Source organism: Neofelis nebulosa, chromosome 3 (genome assembly GCF_028018385.1).
Source record: "Neofelis nebulosa isolate mNeoNeb1 chromosome 3, mNeoNeb1.pri, whole genome shotgun sequence".
NCBI classification, from domain to species: Eukaryota; Metazoa; Chordata; class Mammalia; order Carnivora; family Felidae; genus Neofelis; species Neofelis nebulosa.
This window is the reverse complement of record NC_080784.1, coordinates 106,079,209-106,101,313: the sequence shown is the minus strand read 5'-3', so window position 1 is coordinate 106,101,313 and position 22,105 is coordinate 106,079,209.

Sequence of the window (22,105 nt, the reverse complement as noted above, 5' to 3'; positions counted from 1 at the left end):
AGGGAAATACAAATCAAAACCACACTCACATACCATCTCACACCAGTCAGAATGGTTAAAATGAACAAATCAGGAGACTATAGATGCTGGAGAGGATGTGGAGAAATGGGAACCCTCTTGCACTGATGGTGGGAATGCAAACTGGTGCAGCTGCTCTGGAAAACAGTGTGGAGGTTCCTCAAAAAAATCAAAAATAGATCTACCCTATGACCCAGCAGTAGCACTGCTAGGAATTTACCCAAGGGACACAGGAGTGCTGATGCATAGGGGCACTTGTACCCCAATGTTTATAGCAGCACTTTGAACAATAGCCAAATTATGGAAAGAGCCTAAATGTCCATCAGCTGATGAATGGATAAAGAAATTGTGGTTTATATACACAATAGAATACTACGTGGCAATGAGAAAGAATGAAATATGGCCTTTTGTAGCAACGTGGATGGAACTGGAGAGTGTGATGCTAAGTGAAATAAGCCATACAGAGAAAGACAGATACCATATGTTTTCACTCTTGTGTGGATCCTGAGAAAGTTAACAGAAGACCATGGGGGAGGGGAAGGAAAAAAAAAAGTTAGGGAGGGAGGCAAACCATAAAAGACTCTTAAAAACAGAACAATCTGAGAGTTGATGGGGGGTGGGAAGGAGGGGAGGGTGGGTGATGGGTATTGAGGAGGGCATCTGTTGGGATGAGCACTGGGTGTTGCATGGAAACCAATTTGACAATAAATTTCATATTTAAAAAAAATACTGCCTAGAACACCCATTACTATATAGGACCTTGGTGAAATTACTTAATCTGTTTAAGCCTCAGTTTCTTCATTTATAAAATGAAGATAATAATACCTAATACATGGGGTTGTGTGAACAAATTATATAAAACGTACACCTGAGCAACTGGTAGACATCAAGTACTCAGTAAATCTTTCTCTCCTCATTCTCTGAGAAAGAAATTCCAACAGTATTAATAAACTTTTATATTTTTCCCAGGTCTCAAGCCACTTTAATTTTTTGTAAATAAAATCCTTGTCTTTCTGCTGTTTATTAGAAAGTCACCTTAAAGTTGTTTAAGTATTTAGTGACTTCACTGGTGACTAACTTGGGATTGGGTATGACTTGGATTTGCCTGTTAACGATAACATGATGCCATATAGCTCCCTCCAGGAATACATTTGTCTACTCTGTACTCTCATGGCTGAAATAAAAGTGTCTGACCCAGTTAGGAAGGTAGGCAGGAAAAAGCAAGAAGTGGCTTCTTACCGTTGTTCACCTAACAGTGCCTTCGGAACATGATCTTGTATCCTGGCCACATTTGAGCTTTCCAGAAGGAGCAGAGTAGCATCAGGTAAGCAAATAGCACTTGGACTCAGGCCAACCTACTAACAGAATGAACATGTTAAACTTTTCAGTCTTCCATTTATCAGTGTTAGTATCCTAATTTAAAGTCAGTTAGGAGTCTCTTGTCTATAGATTGGAATCACTGGATTTTTTAAATGACTAGATCAAATTTTTAACGTTGTACTTTTCCTTCTCCAGCTTCCCAACTCTGTAGCTTCTCAATTCTTATCACTTACCTGACACCACCTAGGAAAGATTATACAGAACCTATAGACCAAGTTCCCTACAGACTTCTCCTACTGATGATATAATTGGACCCCCCAGCTGATGGCAGACCCAGTTCTTTATTTTCTTCTCTGATAATGCCAGAAGACTTAGGGTCTTGCAGCTTGGGAGAGTGGGTGGATTGGGTATGCATTGCATGTGGGTGCAGATGCTATGGAGGTAAAGCTGTGCTCTGTCTCTCTCAGAGTTTCGTAGTCCACAACAGCTACTGAATGGTATGGAAGAAAAGGAAATCAGCAGAAGCTCCTGCTGATCCCTATCCCATTCCTTCAGGGGATTATGTAGACTGCATTCCTACTGTGGCTTATGAAGCCTCTACTCATATCTCCAGTCTCTTGACATTCCTTACTGTTTCCTCCAAGGTCCAAGCATACTAAACCTCTTTCAGTCTCCAGTCTCCTGGATGTGCATGCTTTCTGTTGCTTCAGGTCCCAGCTTGGCCACTGGGATAGGTCTAAGAAGCCTGTCCTGAACTACCAAGAGTGGGTCAGGTAAGCCTACTTCTCCCAAATGTAATGATCTTCTAAAGGTCCCATAAAAGTCATAACAGACAAAAGCAGCTGATTCATGATAGCCAAGGAAATATTAGTATCATCATGAAGACCAGAGACATCATGAGGAAGGGCAGTACAGTGTTTCAAGCTCATCACAAAGGAATAGCTTTCTAGATATCAGAGAAATCCTTTTATTCCATTGTATAGTAGGAGGGAACATTTTTCTAGAGTATTTAAAACATATGTATCATTTATGGAAAACAGCATTTTCAGGCCTTTTCTAATCACCTGAGGATTTCAATCCCAACTTGTTTAACTTTCACATGTCAGAGAAAAATAGTCATCTCTATCAGGCCCATATAAGAGAAGGATTTGAGGGACCTGTGGAAGGAGCAACAAGAAGTTTTAAGATTACTGTCCAATCCTGGGGCACCTGGGTGGCTCAGTCAGTTAAGCATCTGACTTCTGATTTTGGCTCAGGTCACGATCTCACTATTCGTGGGATTGAGCTCCATGTTGGGCTCTGCACTGACAGCGTGGAGCCTGCTTGGGATTCTCTCTCCCCCTGTCTCTCAGCCCTTCCTGTGCATGTGCCCACTCTCTCCAAAAAATTAATTAATTAAAAAAAGGAAAGACTTATGTCCAGCCCCAACCAATGAATGGGGTATGAGAAAGAATTCTAATGTTTGCCTACAGAGACTACTTCATTATGTTTTAACCATAATCTTCTAAATTTTAGAAATAATTAAGACTTGTTAAATTATGTCTTAGATTTTGCACTTGACACGGCTGGTTGGTTTTCTTCCAAAGACTGTAGAATTATAGCAGTGCATAGCAGGACATTTACCATATAATGGTGAGTGTGGCTTGCTGATTGTCCTTAATACCAGGACAGCCATTTTATGGGATCTACATGTGTCAGTTGAATGGTCTTGCATGAAGGATTTACAACTCCTTAATTGTCTGCCTTCTTTTTTTTTTTTAAGTTTATTTATTTTGAGAGAGACAGTGTGAGCAGGGGACAGGCAGAGAGAGAGAGAGAGAGAGAGAGAGAGAGAGAGAGAGAGAGAGAGAGAATCCCAAGCAGGCTCCGCACTGTCAGCAAGGAGCCTGATGCAGGACTCGAACTCACAAACTGTGAGACATGACCTGAGCTGAAATCAAGAGTTGGACATTTACCCGACTCAGCCACCCAGGCATCCCACATTTTCTGACTTATTTGTAATCTAGTTCTGTCCCCCAAATAATGAGTCTCCCTCAAGCACTTTGAATGGAAGATCATTCATCTATTATGCCCCTCATACCACAGACATTGGAAGATGGGTTTGCATTAATCTCAGCTCTCTACTTCCCCATCTAAACCATGTTTCTGCCTTTTTTTTTTTTTTGTCTTTTCTTTTGAGGCCATTTCCTTTTGGCTATCACCTTCCAGCCTACTTCACCACAGTTATCTGTGGTTTACCCCATCTGTCGTTATCTACCATCTGTTCCCATGTAACATTGCTGTCTACCATCTACCACTGGAGATCTTGGCACCTGGCTCATCATCATCTCCTGTGTCCTGCCATCATCCTGAGTGACCTCAAAGTCCACACAGATAAGCCATTTGTCACTCTGGCCTCACAGTTCCTTAACTTCGTCATCTCTAGTAACCTTTACTTTGATTGCACTTTATCTCTTTACATCCAGGGCTATGACCTGTGTTTTGTCCTCACTAGAGTTGTTCCTTCTGTAAAATTTAACATGCGACTCTCTGACCACAACTCTGTCCTCTCGGTTCCTTCATTTTCTCCCATCTCTTGGGAGAAAATGGCTTGGAGAGAACAGCAGTTTTCTTTATTTTCTCCAAATTGGAGTCCCTATCTGGTTTATTTACATTCTCTATCTAATCAATATCCTGTTACCAGTTAAAAGAAAAACTCTCTTGCACATTTTCCCTGCACTAGGCCAGGTGCTATTACACACATGGTTTCTAGTCTCAGCTGAATCTTCCGCACTGCCTGGCAAGACTTCTCTGTATCCCAATCAATTCCCTTCTCATTTCGTGATGGTAACTGTATCTTTAATCATTCTTTTTTTTTCTATTAAAAGTGGAGTTTTATCCTTTCTTAAAATTATTTTATTGAAGTATAGTTGAAATGCAAAGTTACATTAGTTTTAGGTGTACCACCTAGTGATTCAGCAACTCTATATGTTATGCTGTGCTCACCACAAGCATAACTACCATCTGTCACCATACAACACTATTACAATACCACTGACTGTATTCCCTATGCTATACCTTTTAGTCATGTGATTTATTCATTCTCTAACTGGAAGCTAATACCTCCCTTTCACCCATTTTTCCCATCCTTCTAACCTCTTCCTTCTGGAAACCACCTATTTGGTTTTTGTGTTTATGGGTCTGTTTCTGCTTTGTTCATTTATTTATTTTTTGGTTTCATTTTATTTATTTTTTTAAAATTTTTTTTAAACATTTATTTATTTTTGAGACAGAGAGAGAGAGAGCATGAACAGGGGAGGGTCAGAGAAAGAGGGAGACGCAGGATCTGAAACAGGCTCCAGGCTCTGAGCTGTCAGCACAGAGCCCAACGCGGGGCTCAAACCCACGGACCGCGAGATCATGACCTGAGCCGAAGTTGGACACTTAACCGACTGAGCCACCCAGGCGCCCATTTTTTTTTTTTTAACATTTATTTATTTTTGAGAGAGAGAGAGAGAGAGAGAGAGAGAGAGAGAGAGAGAGCATGAACAGGGGAGGGTCAGAGAAAGAGTATTTTTTTTAGATTCCACATAGAGGTGAAATCATATGGTATTAGTCTTTCTCTGTCTTATTTCACTTAGCATAATACCACCTAGGTTTTTCCATGTCCTCTAATTGCAGGATCTCATTCTTTTTTATAGCTGAGTAGTATTCCATTGTATATATAAACACACCGCTGCCCCCCCCCCCCCCCACCACCACCATCACCACCATCCTCACCACTACATCTTTATCCGTTCATCACTCAGTGGACACTTGGGCTGCTTCCATATCTTGGCTACTGTATGTAATGATGCAGTAAACATAGGGGTGCATAGATCTTTCCAAAGTAGTGTTTTTGTTTTCTTTGGGTAAATACCCAGTAGTGGAATTAACTGTATCATACAGTATTTCTATTTTTTAATTTTTTGAGGATCCTCCATACTGTTTTCCACAGGGACCGCACCAATTTACATTCCCCCAACAGTGTGCAAGTGTTCTTTTTTTTTTTTTCCTCCATATCCTCACTAACACTTATTATTCCTTGTCTTTTTGATACTAGCCATTCTGACATGGGTGAGGTTGTATCTCACTGTGGTTTTGATTTGCATTTCCCTGATGATGAGTGTTGTTGAACATGTTTTCATGTGTCTGGTGACCATCTGTATGTCTTCTTTTGGAAAAATGTCTATTCAGGTCCTCTGCCCATTTTAATCAGATTATTTTTGGGTTTTTTTTTTTTTTTTGGTGTTGAGTTTAATCATTTTCCTATAGTTTTTCTTCCATTGCCTTCAGCAGATGACCTATATATTACTCCACAGTGGAAATAAACCATCAAATTATAATTCCCTCAATTTATGCCTTTTTATTTTCAATATTACCTGTTACTACTTTCTTTACTCCTCTAAGTTCTTTTACCAACTTATTCACTTAACAGATACTAGCATTTCTACTGTGACCTAAGCACTATGCTAAAGTAGGGAAGTAGAAGAATGAATACATACAGTTTCAGTCAAGAGGAAGCAAGACTTGAAAATATAATAGTAAGGTGCATGCAAAGATCAGCCCCCCCCCCCGCCCCAGCACCTCTCTATTTCTCTTTTATTTATTTTGCTGAGGTGGAATCTTTTCTCCACATCAAGGCAGTCAAGTCTTTCTCATCTTAAGATGTGAAAAAACTCTCTCTAGATTCTTTTGATGTTTCTAGAAACTAATCAGTCTTTCTCCTTCCCTTTATAGCCAGGCTTCTTGAGAAAATGACCTATACTTGTCTCTACATTATTTTCTTCTGTTACTGCCTCAATCTACTGCAATACCAGCTTTCATATTCGCCACTCCACTGAAACTACTGACTGGGGTTATAGATGACTTTTTTGTTGCCAAACACTATGCACACATCTTGGCCTTTATGTCACTGCAGCATTCCAGACCATTGACTCTTCCGCCTTTGGAATTTCTCCTTTTCTTTTCCTGACTTTATTCTCTCTTGATATTCATCTTACTAATCTGAATGCTCCTTTTTAGGCTCTTCCATGGGCAATTCTCCCTCATTTGTCACCTTATATTAATAGTTGCATCTTAGGGCACCCGGGTGGCTCAGTCGGTTAAGCGTCTGAATTCAGCTCAGGTCATGATCTCATGGTCTGTGAGTTTTAGCCCTGCGTCAGGCTCTGTGCTGACAGGTCAGAGCCTGGAACCTGCTTCAGATTCTGTGTCTCATTCTCTCTCTGTCCCTCCCCAGTTTCTGCTCATCTCTGTCTCAAAAATAAATAAATGTAAAAAAAAAAATTTTAAAAATGTTGCATCTTAAGATCTCTTTTCATTTCCATGTCTTGAGTTTCTATCTATGTGACTCCAAAATTTAGAGCTACAACCCAGATCTCTCTCCTACTGGGTACCTATTTCTGACAAGGTTTCTCTACCTGCATGCTTTATCAGCACCTCAAACTCCACAAAACCAGAAAAGAGCTTAACTTTCCAATCACCCTTGTTTTCTCCTCTTATATTTCCTACGTGAGTGCTTGGTCCTGCCATCCTAGGGATAATTCTAAAGTCTTCCCTCTCCTCTATTCTTGGCTTTACATTTTATCAACAAATTAACTTTTACTCCCTATTATCACTTAAATGTATCCCCTCTTTGTATTTTCCAATAGCCACTATTTCTCACCTAGATTACTACAATAATCTAAATGGTGTTGCCCTCCTTCAGTCTCTCAGAATTTATTTTGTCCAGAGAATTATCTTCATAGAATGCACATTTGGCCATGTCCTGTCTTTGCCTATTACCATTCAGTGATTCTGTTTTGCCATCAGCATAAAATTCTATATTCCTTACTTCTGTTCACCCAGCTTTACTCTTCCCCCATCCAAAGGGCTATGATGTCTCACATCTCTGTATTTTGTACATCTTCCTAACTCTGCATGCAAATCCCACGTCTTACCCCATACTCTTTCTGCCTAACACCCACTTAGCATTGAAGAATCAGCTCAGTGTCACCTGTTTAACGAGCTGCCTTGCCTTCCTCCTTCCTGCTGGGCTCTTTGCCTGTGCTCGGTATTGCCATCATAATGACCCTTTTTCTTTACACTTACTGTACTGATTGTAGTATATATTAACTTGTTTCTTCTAAGAGATTTTCAGATTTGAGGGCAGAGACAATACAAAATGGGTACAAAATATGTACAAAATAACCATATGTATCCTAATTAAAGACTTTGTTGCCTATTTAGAAGTGTCATTTGTTTCCTAGCCTGGGTTCAGCATGTGAGTGTTTGACCAGCTAGCAGGTTGTTTAATAGTGAACCGTACCCTACTGCCTTCTATTTTGGTACTAGGGTCATGGGTTTACCCAGTGTAATATTTTGACTCCCTCCCTGTTTTTCAGCCTAATTAAGGAGCCTCCATTTGCAGGCTTTTCAGAGGAAAATTAATTGTAGATAATAGGCTTCAAAGCTCTCTGGTTGGCAGAATACTACAGGGACTTTGGCTCCTTGATGAAATGAAGCAAACTTATCTCAGAGTGAAAGAATAGTGTTGCCAAAGCACTACTTTTTAGGCGTGGCAGAAGTAATCCTCTAGAAATCAAGAAAATGTTACCAGTTTTAGGAAAAGCATCAGTTGGCTTTGCTATACCTTCTAGCATAGCTTTGCATCCTTGCCACAGAGACTCACACTTACTGGGGAAACTATCATGACTGTATATATCACTATAGAAATTTTTGAAAATATAGCTAAGAATAAAGAAAAATAAAAATTACTCAAGGTCTCATCTCCCACGGTAGTCAGTACTAGCACACACACACCATTCATTCATATGAAATATTCATTTTACACAAATACGTGGGCTTATACAAATCTTTAAAAATTAACAACCCTGTCAACATATTTCAATTTCATTAAATGTTCCTTTACATAAGGGGTGGCTGGTTGGCTCAGTTGGTTGAGTGTCCAACCTCGGCTCAGGTCATGATTTCACGGTTCATGAGTTCAAGCCCTGCATCAGGCTCGCTGCTGTTGGCACAGAGCCCACTTCGGATCGTCTCCCCGCCCCCCCACCCCCCCCCCCCCCGCCGCCGCCCCTTCCCTGCTCAGGCTCTCTCTCTCAAAAATAAATATTTTTAAAATTTTTAAAAACTTCTCTACATCCCTAAGAAAAAAATTTTAAATTATAGGTTAATGAGCAGTGAATGCTGATAACTTAGAAAATACAAAAAGGCATAAAGAAAAAATATTGATCAAGGACTTATAATTCTACCAACTGTACATAGTTAATGTAATATTTATGTATTATTCATCTAGTTTTTAGTTTATATGTATGTTTGTACACATACATATGTGTATGTATATATTTTTATACACTTCTAGTATACATATGTATGTGTATGTACACATAAGCATGGATATGTGTATACTCATATAAATTGCTGTGTGTGTAGATACCCATGCACGTATCTTCATTTGATCAAGATTTGTACTTTAGAAGGTTTCATCTGGCACCAAATGTGGGAGGGATTTGAGGGGCTCATCTGGGAGAAAAGGCTAATTAAATATTGTTGTAACCTTGCTGAGAAATGAGAACTGAAAATAAGGAAAGTGAGCCTGGAAAAAAGAGAACCACAGTGATGTGGGAACGCCCCAGGTGGCTGTCAGAGACTGATGAGCAAACAGCAGATGCCAGCTGTACCAGATGTGTATAGTATCTCACAAGGGCATCAGGGTACAGGCTTCTCTTTTCAGTGAGCTAATCTATCTGGAAGGCCAACCTTTGAAATACAGATAAAGTCCCTAAATAACATCAGGCAGTCAGACATTGAAATTTGCCCCCAATGAATGTTTATACCCTTTTCAATAGGAATTTGCTTCTTAAATCATCTCCCTGTTAAAGAAAGAGATTAATTTAAATAGAATCACGCTCTTCAATAACTTAAATTGGCCTTTTACAATCTGCTTGTTTATTCATCCATTCATTCCTCTATTCATCCTTCTGTAACCATAAGTTGAATGAGCACAATTTGCGGAGTTTAACTAAGATGCAAATTTATTTTTGTCTTTATCTTTCACTGGGAGAAGTTTTTTCCTGTGCTTGCTTAAAAACCCAGTCAGTTCCTTGTTTTTCCTGCCTATTCAAGTAATAAAATGTTCTATCACAGCCTCCAAGTCACACAACTCCAGGGGGCACCATTGGCACTATAATTTTTGTAAATGAGTCTCCTGGAGTTTAGCTCCAATAGATTCTAATGGGAATAATGCTCCTGGAGTTTTGCAACAGGGCCTTGAGTCCTAAGGCCACTTTAATATCAAAATTATAGTTTTAATTCAGTTTTTAGGAATGTTTTGTCTAACATATTAAGAATACTTTACTCTTCGTTCAAAGTTAAGGCTTCTCTTCTACACCCTACCTTCGTTCTAGGGCTTGGCTGCAGGCAGGCCAGCAGTCTTCTGGGGAGAGTATGCCTTAAACCTTCTTGCTTTGTCATCTCTAGGGATAGAGGATAGAGTGGAGGGTAGAGAGGCAGACCTCAGTCTCACTCTCCAGATGTAGCAGTGCCTTACCTTCAGTTGGGTCACTCTTAGTGCCCCTCGGCTTCTGCCCTGCCAGCTCTGAGGTCGCCCTCAATTCTCTCAGACTATCCTCTTGGACAGGATACTTTTTTAAACGATCCCAGGTTACTATACCTACCATTAGTTTTCATCTAGTTCCTAGAATTCCCACACTTTTGACCCACTCTGAGAGGAGGGTACCTTCCTTGGCGAGCGACCTCTATCCTGCTGTAATAGGCTGCTTTAGAAGCACAGGTGAGGGTCAGACATCATCACCTGGTCCCCCTCAATCAGTACTGGGACTAGGGTGAAGCCAGTAAGGCACTCACCTTAAGAGCAAAAGTAAAGGGGATGCCAAAAAGCTCAGCAATCAAGATAAACAATATTTTAGTGAAACACTTAAAAAATAAATACTAATGCAAAAAATATGATGGGCAAGATCTCAAAGTTTTCGATGAAGACAGGGTTAGTGCAGGAGATCCTTACTGAATTCTGTGATCGTCATGAGGTACACCGCAAACAACTTGTATCATTGTTCACCCACAGTACATCTCTCTTTCCAATGAAATAATCCTCAAAAAATTCTCTCCATTGCCATCATCTTTCATACCTATGTTTAAATTTAGGCTCTGGGGTCTAACAACTCCCTTTGAAATGTATTTTGTGTACTGTTGTATGGTCAAACCTTCCAACTTAAGTTAGTTATCCATCTGTCCATCTACCTACCCATCCACCCATCAATCCATCCACTCATTTACTGGGGTTGGATATGAAGGAGAATAAAGACAATCTTCAGGGAGGTTGGCTGGTTCAGTCAGAAGAGCATATGACTCTTGATCTCAGGGTCATGAGTTTGCGTCCCATGTTGGGTGTAGAGATCACTTCAATAAATAAAACTTAAAAAAAAAAAAAAAGACAGGGGTGCCTGGGTGGCTCAGTTGGTTGAGCGTCCGACTTCGGCTCAGGTCATGATCTCACAGTTCATGAGTTCAAGCCCCGCATCGGCCTCTGTGCTGACAGCTCAGAGCCTGGAGCCTGCTTCAGATTCTGTGTGTCTCTCTCTCTGCCCCTTCCCCGCTCATGCTCTGTCTCTCTCTGTCTCTCAAAGATGAATAAACGTTAAAAAAATTTTTTAAATAATTTTTCAAAAACTAATGACTAATTCATTTTAAGAGATGCATTTACAGTTACAAAAGGAATACTAAATTGGTCTGCCTCACCAAGTAGGCCTTGAGGCTAGATTGATGTGTAAAATTAAAGGGAGTCACAGTGTATTTTACTTTCCTGTTAGAAATGTCCCCTAAAACATGTCATGTTACCAACTGCTCTCTTCTTACATCCCCACCTCTATAGAGTCCATTTTTTATGAGCTGTTCTGAAACAGCTCATTCCATAATTTCTGATCAGTTTGTTGTCAGTGTAAATAGAGACTCGCTTTCAGAGGTAGACTGATGAGACTGTCTTGTTCAGAGAAAAACTAAGGACCTTCAAGCTAATAATTGTCACTTCCTTTGTAAAGAGTGTTTTTATTACCCTTCAACTGCCTTAGAGGAAATTGTTTTCACCTAGTGGATTAAGTCAAACTTGGTGCCACAGAATACAGTTATGCCTGTCATGGTAGGCACTGAGATTTTTTTTTTTTTTCAACGTTTTTTATTTATTTTTGGGACAGAGAGAGACAAAGCATGAACGGGGGAGGGGCAGAGAGAGAGGGAGACACAGAATCCGAAACAGGCTCCAGGCTCCGAGCTGTCAGCACAGAGCCCGACGCGGGGCTCGAACTCACGGACCGCGAGATCGTGACCTGGCTGAAGTCGGCCGCTTAACCGACTGCGCCACCCAGGCGCCCCTGCACTGAGATTTTTTTAAACCTCTTTTCAGAGTTTTTTTTTTAAGCTGATGTATTAGAAGGGTAATTTAGTCAATAAATACTTTGTTGTCTCTGTAACTGACTTCATAGAGAGATGTTGGCTCCAATGATTTTGAGTTGTCAGAGATAATTCTCTAAAATCAGTTAAGCACCTTTGGCTTATTTGTGTAACCCAATACAAATTAGTAAGTTTCCCCCTTGAGTCCAACAGCAATGTATTATTCTATAAAACATCCAGTTGTTAGCTGTTATTGTCTTGGTTAGTTAAATGGCCCTGCTCCATAAGCACAGTCTAAAATGCATCTGGCTCAAGAAACTAAACTGTAATATTCTGGTCCCAGAAAAGAGGATTATAAAGAACCATTCTTGCTTGGAATAGCATATTGGGATTTGAGTTAATTATAATCCAAAAACTTGTCTTAGCCCATGGTATACGAGTTCTAAAACCCCTAAAGCCAAAATCTTACTATGTAAAAATTATCCATATAATACAAAAACAGAGACATGAATTGAATTGAATTTCACACCATGTTGCTCTCCTAAAATATACTGTCTGAAGAGTTCTTGCAAATCAGTTCCTGCTGCTTTATAAATGACCATATTTACACTGAATTACAATGGCCCTCCTTCAGTGAAAGACCAGCTTGTTCAGAGAATGAATTAGGGCCCAATGACACCAGGGAATCTGTGGCCCCATTACTGCAAATGAGCAGAAGGTCAGTGAAAATGAAACATATTTTGAAGTTCACATTTCTAACAAACATTGCCCAAAGAAGAAAATGGGAATTCAAGACATATGTAAAAGTTTACTTAATATTCTTAATTAACATTAGCATTGATATGAAAGAACACATTTCATATATATAGTATGAAGAATAACCAAATAAATCCCATTTTAGCCACTCCTAGTTGAAAAACTAGAATAGTACTGTGGCAGGCTTACCCCCTCAGTGCTCACTATTCCCAAAAAGCACTGATGGCTCTCTGTTTTAAGCACCTGAGATGCTTTGCCTGCAGGCTTTCCTCTGGTCAAGAAAGATGCTCAGCCCCAGAAGCAGGGCATGCTGGACATAGGGGGAGTTAAGACCATCAGGAGCATACCTCAACTAATAATGGGTGGGAGCTGGGAGCTAGATATCTAAACTTCTTTGTCCCACAGGTAGGATGACTTTGACTTGTATTCTATACAGTCTTCAAGAGGTCCCCAGTGATACTGAGCCTCAGTTGTCCACAGTAAGAATCTGCTTATAACTTACCCTGTGTTCACTTCCTTTCTTTGCCTTTCCTTCCCTTCCCATCTTACTTCTCCACTCTCTTACCAGTATTTGCTGGGATAACCTTCCAAAATAAGCTACTTACACTTAAGTTCTCACATCAGGGTTTGCTTGTGGGGACTCTAACAATTGCCAATACTGTTGAAGCTCATTTTCATTCCCAACTTTAACTCTGTTTCTCTCCAACCAAGGGTAACTGCTTTGATTTTTTTATGTTTATCATTGCTTTGCTTTTTAAAATGGTTTTATTATATTAAAGATACTAGTGACTGACAATACATTTTTAGGATTTTTTAATGTTTTTCAACTGAACAAATTTATACTGTATATATGTTTCTGTAACTTTTAAACAACAAGCCATTATGTTTTTAAGATTCATCCATGAGTTACTTTTTATTGATATGTTAATACTGCTATGAATATTTCTGTACATCTCTCCTGGTACACATGTCAAGAGTTTACCCAGAAGTGAAATTACTGAGTAATAGACTCTGTGCATCTTCATTTTTTTTAAAGTCACATTTCCTAGTAAAGACAGTAGTCCTAATACATGTGTCTACTTTTATTTCCTTTTAAAATCTCACTAAAGCTTTTAGGAAGGCAAAAATCCACAGCGATGGGGAAAAGAGAAGACGAGACAGTATCAATAAAATTTTTAAATCGGGAAAGTAGATGGATGAATGGTAAATTACTTGGTAGAACTGAGAAAGCCAAACCTAAGATAGGGTGAGGGGTCAGACCAACTTAATGTATACTGCAGAATCTTCAAAAGACTCCATAATAGGTATCTCTGGAAGACGGGATAAAAAGAGCTAGCTGAAAGATGGTGAACTGATTGAAAGTGTTTTAAAAAGCAGTGAAATTCTCAAATCACCTTCTCTATACTAACCCATGAGTAATTATCCCTCACACCCAGCAGAATTATTCTCCAGAGAAGCTAAAACAGAACTTGACTGAGGAAAAGTAGATACAGTTGAGAACACATATACTGTAAAGAAATAGGAAGATTAATTGAATGTGTGCCTTTTAAATATTGAGAGATCCACCTTATTCACTTTTTAGAACACTGGAAGCCAGGCCTTTGCTTTCTATACAAGATTTTGGAAGAGTCTTCTCTGGGGGATCTGACCAGTCCGTAGAAAGATGTAAAGAAAATGACATTGCACCTTCCCCAATATATGGCCCACCTAGGTCACACTACAGGGAAGTTCACAGTTGACAAGCTCACCAGGACTTTAGTCATAGACCTTTAAAAATGAACATTTAATCGAGACATTTGAGAAAAGAAATCTCTAATATGAAAGAAAGAGCAAAATAAATGGATGAAATTATTTTATATATATGTGGGAGGGATAAAACCTCAAAAATAAAAATAGAACTGTACCTATCATTAATATTTTCAGAGATGTAAGAGAATATATGTTTTTCTGGAACAAAAACGATGCCGTGAAAATTAAACAGAACCAGAAACAGCTCTTAGAAATTAAAAATATGATGGAGGAAATGAAATACTTAATAAAAGAGTTGGATGGTAAAAGAACACCCCAGAAAACATTAAAAATACAAAGAAAAGATAAGGAAATTAGAGGAGTAGTCCAGGAGTTATGACATTTGAGAAACAGAAGTTCAGAATGGAAAATGGAAAACAGAAGACAGGAAATCAATCATAAGGCAGGTAAGTCACAAGAAAATCCCCCAAATTGAAAGCTGATTATTTTCTACATTGAACAGGCTCACCAAGTGCTTAGTAGAGTGGGTGAAAATGGGACAACACTCAGGCACAAAGTGAAATTTCATGTATGTGGGGAAAAAGAAAGAATTTTCTAAATTGCTGTGATTTTGGGGGATAGGGTGAGATGGCAAGGACAGGTGACATCCGTATCACAGCCATAATGGGTTTACATTTCTCAACAGTATCCTGGAAGTTAGATGATCAAAGAGCATTGCCTTCCAAATATAAACAAGATTATTGCTTATTTTTCTAATTTTGAATTCTAGCCTATCCAAACTATCAACTGAATATTGGGATAGACTACAGATGTTTTCCTGTTATACACATCTCAAAAATTTTATTTCACAGGAAGAGAATCTGGAACACAGCTTGGTGACCTGTCTTAAAATGTGGTGGTCTTGAACCATCCTTTCTTTTGCGTTTCCTTCCCCTATTTCCTATTTTGGGCAAGATCTTCTATCCTAAAAACTTGACTCCTACCCTATCCCCCTCCCCACAAAAGCCCCCCCCCATACACCTTTAAACCATGAAAAAGCTGTAAACACTCCATTTCTCGTTCCTAATATCCTGTGTCAAGACCATTCCTTGATGTGATTCATACTAATACACTTGTATTTGGATGGATCAACCCTACTTTAATCTCTAATCTTAGGGTAGAGAGAAGCAGAAGCAATGAGGGGAGCCTTCCATGTAGAAATAGGGTCTGGAGGCCAAGGAAGGGAAGATGAATGTATAATCCAAGTCACTCAGGAACTTTTATGCAGGTGCAAGAAACATATGTCAAAGTGGCACAAGATTGCTTAATAGGAGATGAACTAATGAACTCCATGTTTACTGCTAGAAACCAAAGCTTTGTGTGAAATCTTGAACTTATGGGGGTGGGGTGGGGTAGGAAAGCTTGTACCTATCTGTTCTTTCCCTGATCCCTTCCCCTCATTTCTGAACTGCAGGAGACTGACCCCCCTTGGTCTTTAGTGACTACATCTCTGGGGGGTGTTTATGTGGCTGATTTTGCTGTGCCGGGTACTTCCTTTCCCACTTGCTATTGTTTTCTAACACACATCCTGACCCTTTCCCCTTCTCTTTTTACCCTGGGAAAATCCAATGAATAAATAAAAAGTTATTGGTAAAAAAAATTATTTCATAAACATCCTAAGAAGCTGTTGGAGGACCAAATGTGCATCTAAAACTTAGATTAAAAAAAAACACACCTTAAAATGGATTTAAAAAATGAGGGGAAATAATACCAAGTACCTTTTTCGGAGTCGTATATCTCCCTAAACCAGTGTATATAAGATTGCTGTAGACCTCATTTTCATCAATAATTATTTTTCTCTAAAAATTTGATGAGATTTATTGTAAACCTATCTAAGCCTGACAGATTTTTTTTTCTTCTTTATGGGAAAATTTTAAAAGAGCAATTTAATTCCTTTAATTATAATAATATATGCAATATAGTGGTATAAATATAATGTAATATAGTGTATATAATAATATCATGTAATGTATATATTATATATAATACTATAATTTCTTTAATTATAATACTATACATATTTATATTTTGAATCAGTTTCAATGAATTATTTGTTTCTAGGGTGTTTTCCTTTTGTCTGTTACCAAGATTTTTTTCACTAATATATTTAATCTATTTGTATTGGTTTTGTCTCCTCTTCTTTTTTTTTTTCATTTTGGTCATTGAACATGACATATTTATTCAAACACACCAATAACTAGAAAATTGCAAATTCAAATGACAATGTGATGAAATATTCTTCCCTCCAAATGTCTTGTCTTCATTTTGTATGTTGTAGGTCACACCAAAATGGCTGTTTTCCTCTGCACTTAGAGACTCTAAGAAACTTTATATATATGTAGTGTGTATGTATGCATATGTAACTCTTACTACAGATATAATTTATGTTTACTGTTGAAAATCTGAACATGCAGATATGCAAAAAGGAGACAGTAACCTTCAATAATCCCTTCATTTAAGAATTGCCACTATTCACATTCATTTTAGGTTGGGTTCCCTGAAAAACAGACTTGAAGACAGATAATTCAGTGCAGTTTACTGGGAAGTGCTCTTGGGTAACCACCTGTGAGTGAGTGAAGGCAGTAGGACTGGGTGGGTGGGTGGGTGGCTGGGGTGGGGGATGGGGGAGGAACTTAGCCTGCTATGCAAAAGCAGCAAAGTCCTTGGCCAATCCTCTGAGGAAGTCTGGAACTGGAGTAGCCCTTCAGAGTTGTATCTCACTCAGACAAGGGGGTTGGATCTTTGTTCGAACCCTCACTGTCCAGTGATAGGATGCAGGCTGCCCCTGGAGAGAGAGTGTAACCTTGACCTTCAGCCTGGGACAATTTATTGGCCCAGCTGTGAGCTGACATTGTCAGCAGTCAACAGTCGGGACAGCCTGGACAGTGAGTGCCTTGTGCCTTGGTGTGTCATGTATAGGGTTCGGGTGGAGGTGGCTCTGGTAGGAGATGACTCTTGTCAGTACACCACAGTATCCACTAAAATCCACCTCTTGCACTGCTTGGGTCAACTTGCTTAATATAATAAATTTACTTCATCTGGGACCAGCTCCTCTAGGATTCTGATTGGTCTCTTTTTCTGAGGAAAAATAGGTTAGTGGGATGAACTTTTAGCCCCAGGAAGGCAGCTATCCTTGGGGTCACAAATGAGAATTTACAATCTCTCTCTTCTGTTTCTCATTCTAGATTTGCCTTGCCTTAAGGGCTTTCCCTGAGAAGCCCAGGACTCTGGCTCACACTGTGGTGGCTGTACTTACCCACTTTCTTCTGAAATTTGGCAAAGAAATACTAAAAGATGCTCCAGTGAATGAATCTGGGTACCAAACATATTTCTTCCTGCTCCCACGGTGTAAGAGCAACCCTATCCTTTGTTACTGGCAGGGTTAATTATTCCTGCCAGGATGGTAACTTCTTTCCTTGCCTATTGGCCTCTTGGGAAATAGGATTTCCTAACTCATAGAGGCCAGAGTTGGAGTGGGAAGTGGTGGCAATAGGGCAACTTTTACCTTTACTCTTTATTTCTCAGACCCATATATTCTGCTCATTGAAGACAGAACGCCATAGGATGGTTCTTAGTAAGTAGACATTGTATCCCGGAGGCTGATGCCTCACTCTTGCAGTGTATACCCATTTTTATTCCTTAGGCGAATTTCCGAATTTAGATTTGCTGACCAAATGGCCACAGTAAAATCAGCTTACAAAGATGAGAGTAAGTGTTCCTTCCTACATCTATCTAGGCCATGGCAAAAATACCCTGGGCTGTTTACAAATGCTTTTCTCCTATTCCATTCCAGATTGTTTGCTCTGCCTGGCAATTAGCACCCCTAAGTTAGTGCTTCCAAGGAACCTTGCCCTAGTATGGAGGAATGGATTCTGTCATGGAATTGTCCTGGCAAACAGCTTGTAAAATGAAGGATATAATTGTAGGTGGCGAATACAGAGTGAAGTATCAGTAAATACCGCACTATTCCATGATAGTTAAAATCTCCACTTGGGAATAATACATTATATATTTCAAGAAGAAAGCAGTCTGTTCTAAAAGAGGTCAGTTTGGCCAACCTGAAAATAGGAATACAAACTTCGCAGAAGACTGTTCTGACTTAGCCTAATGAATGATTAACTGGCTGAAATATCATTAAGGTTATGACTGTGTTGTATATCAAGCTTGTTTAGGGCAAATAAAACAGCACTTAGAAGATTGTGCTGAAATAAGCAGATTGCAGCAAATGCTGTTTGGCCTTTGCAATAAAATGTTTTTCTTAGCCTTTTTTTTCCTCTTGTAAGAGATAGCAAAAAAATTGATGATGGCTTTCTGTTTAATTGGGATGTATGGGGGTAACATGGAGGAAAGAGGTTTTTGGATGGAGAAAGAGGAATAGGTACAATAAATAGGGATCATCCGTGAGGACTCAGCTGTCCTTTGATCCCCATCTCCTTGTTCGATGGTAGGAAAAGTGCATAATGATCCTCCCTCAAGACAACATAATTAGGATGTATGTGTGTGGGCCAACAAAGATGTCACAGGTGATGTCTACACTGTGACCTCCATTGATCTGTTGGAAACAGCCACACGGGAAGGCCTGAAGTGCCCTTTGCTCAGAGACAGGTGGTGAGCTCATTGGGCTCCTTCTGCTGTGATAGCACTGTAGTGAGGAGAGCAGGGACTTTGAAGCCAGACCCGAGTTCATATTCTGGCTGTGCCACCTGCAAGCTGTGTGACTTTGAGTAAGTAACCTAACTTCCCCTGCCTTGTTTTCTGGTCTGAAAAATGGGGATAAAATTATCTACTAAATGAGATTGTTGTAAGAATAAAATGAGTTAGTGTATGGAAAAGGTCTAGCACATAGTTATTGCTCAATAAATGTTCGCCTCCTTCCCTCTACCCCGCTAGAAGGCCTTGTTACGCTGCAGGGAATTGACCTCTGGTGATTCTATAGAAAAGTCCTCTTTAGGCATGAAATCACCTGCCAATTGTGCCCAGGACACAGGCTTCGTGGCTCTTGGGGGCCAACTAAGGTGCAGGGCTCTGCAGAAAGATGTTTCACTGTACCTATGACATGACGGATGCCAGGGTCTCTTCCCTGGCCATGGTAGAGTTCTTTCCCTGAAGAGTTGGAATAACCCCATTCTCATGTGGAGTATACCCCAGGTTTTGAAGAGGCTCCAAACTAGAGGGACAAGGAAAGCCTAAGGCTGAGCAGAGAACCAACCTTACCCTAGATCTGGGCTTCTGATGAAAGCACTGCTAGCCTCACCTTCTCTTCTAAATCTCCTTTGAAATGCTTACTCTCCATGGTAGACTTGGAGCAGACTGCTTTACCTGAGGGATGCTTTTTGCAAGTCTTCCCCAGGGCCTCTTTCAAAGCTTGATCGATCCCTAGCTTCTGCTAATAAACCTCTGGTGTGGCAACCTGCAGGGATCTTTGCCCTCCCAAATTGCTCCTGGATATTGATTCAACCCATCAGGACATAGATGGTAAATCAGAATGAGAGCCTTTGCCCTTACTCCCAGATCTAGAAACAATTTGATGAACTACGAGTAAGCAGTATTTATAACATATAAAATGTCAGCTCTCCCTTTGCCCCTCTCGGCCTGTGGCATGCCACATACGATTTGTCTTTGTTCCAACTGTGAGAGGACGTAATCTCGTCATTCTGGCCTGTTGCAATTAAGTGTTCTCAAAGCATATGATCAATGAGGAAGAGGAGGAGGACTGATAATAGACTAATCTTTCAAGGTCCTGCTTAAGCAATCATAGATAATATAGGAGAGGAAATTCTGGAAACCATCATTTTATGTATGTATGTATGCACCCCACAACATATTTTTAAAATTTTTAATTCCAGTGTAGTTAACATACAGAGTTACATTAGGTTCAGTATTAGTATAGTATGGTGATTCAGCAGTTCTGTATATTACTCAGTGCTCATCGAAATCAATGTATCTTAATCCCCTTCACCTATTTGACTCATCCCTCATACCACACTCCTTTTGTAACCATCTGCTTGTCTTCTACAGTTAAGAGTCTGTTTTTTTGGTTTGTCTCTTTTTCCCCTTTGTTCATTTGTTTTGTTTCTTAAATTCCACATATGAGTGAACTCATATGGTATTTGTCTTTCTCTGACTGGCTTATTTTGCTTAGCATTATACTCTAGATCCATCCATGTTTTTGCAAATGGCAAGATTTCATTCTTTTTATGGTTGAATAAGATTCCATTGTATATATATATACCGCATCAAAATAAAAAGCTTCTGCACAGCAAAGGGAAACAAAAAACTAAACTAAAAGACAACCTACTGAATAGGAGAAAATATTTGCAAATGACATATCCAATAAAGGAGAAGTAATCAAAATATCTAAAAACCTTATAAAACTCAACACCCAAAAAAGCAAATAGTCCAATTAAAAAATGATCAAGAGACATGAACAAACATATCTCCAAAGAAGAGCTACAGATTGCCAACAGATACATGAGAAGATGCTCTCAACATCACTCATCATCAGGGAAATGCAAATTATCACCTTACACCTGTCAGAATGGCTAAAATAAAAAACTCAAGAAACAAGTGTTGGTGAGGATGTGGAGAAAAAGGAACCCTTGTTCACTGCTGGGAGCACAAACCAGTACAGCCACTGTGGAAGACAGTATGGAGGTTCCTCAAAAGGTTAAAAATAGAACTACCCTAGGATCCAGGAATTTGCACTACTGGGTATTTACCCAAAGAACACAAAAACACTAATTTGAAAGGGATACATGCACCCTGATGTTTATTGCATCATTATTTACAATAGCCAAACTATGGAAGCAGCCCAACTGTCCATCAATAGATTAATAAATGAATGGAAGCCATCATTATTATCCTACTTCTGTCACTATTGAAATTCAATCTTAAAGCCCCCAGGTTTTTACTTTTCTCTTTCATACACAGACAGAATATGTTGTACTTTTGTTGAGGTGAAAAATCCAAATAATTAGAACAAAGTTTTCAATGAGTTTGCTCTTCAAACTTCTAGGATTCTCTCTAATAAAAGTGTCAGTTTAATCACTGAATCATTTTTTACATGGGTTTGTGTCGCTTTAATCTCGGGATTGTAAGCAGTTAGAAGAAGAGAGCAATATTTTAGATCAGTGGTTCTCAAGCTTTAGAGTACATCAGAATAACCTGGAGGGCTAATACAAAACTCATCTTGCCCATCCTGACCCTCAGCACTTCAGGCATGGTGCCTGAGCATCTGCATTTTTAACAGGTGATGCTGATGCTGATGCTGCTGGCCCAGAACCCGGCTTTGAAAATTACTGACATACATAATAAACACCTGAGCATTTGGAACTGTTAGAGAGCAGAACTATTTTGTAATGAAAAGTATAGCAGATTTGATGGGGGGAGTCTTGGGTTCAAGTGGCAAAATGCAGACTACAAGTGGTGAAGCAACTGAGTTTTCAAGACTCAGTTTCATCATAAAATCAGGAATGAAAATAATGCCTGTGTCACAGAATTGCGGGTAAGATGAGATAAGATCATGTGTGTGAAAGAGCTTGGTAAATGGCAAAGTACAATCTAAGTTTAACTTGTTCTGGATGTGCTTTCAGTAGTCAGTTTTTTCTTCTTAAGATTTTAACTTCTGGGATAGAAATCTTTCATCGTTATCATCATCATGAAAATAGTAACAATAACCATGTCTCCCAGTCTCCCACTTGTGTACTTTTTGTGCTAGGCACTTAACACATTTTGTTTACATCTTTCAAAAGCCCCATAAAATCTATTTTATCATATAAATGTTTGCTTTCCTAAA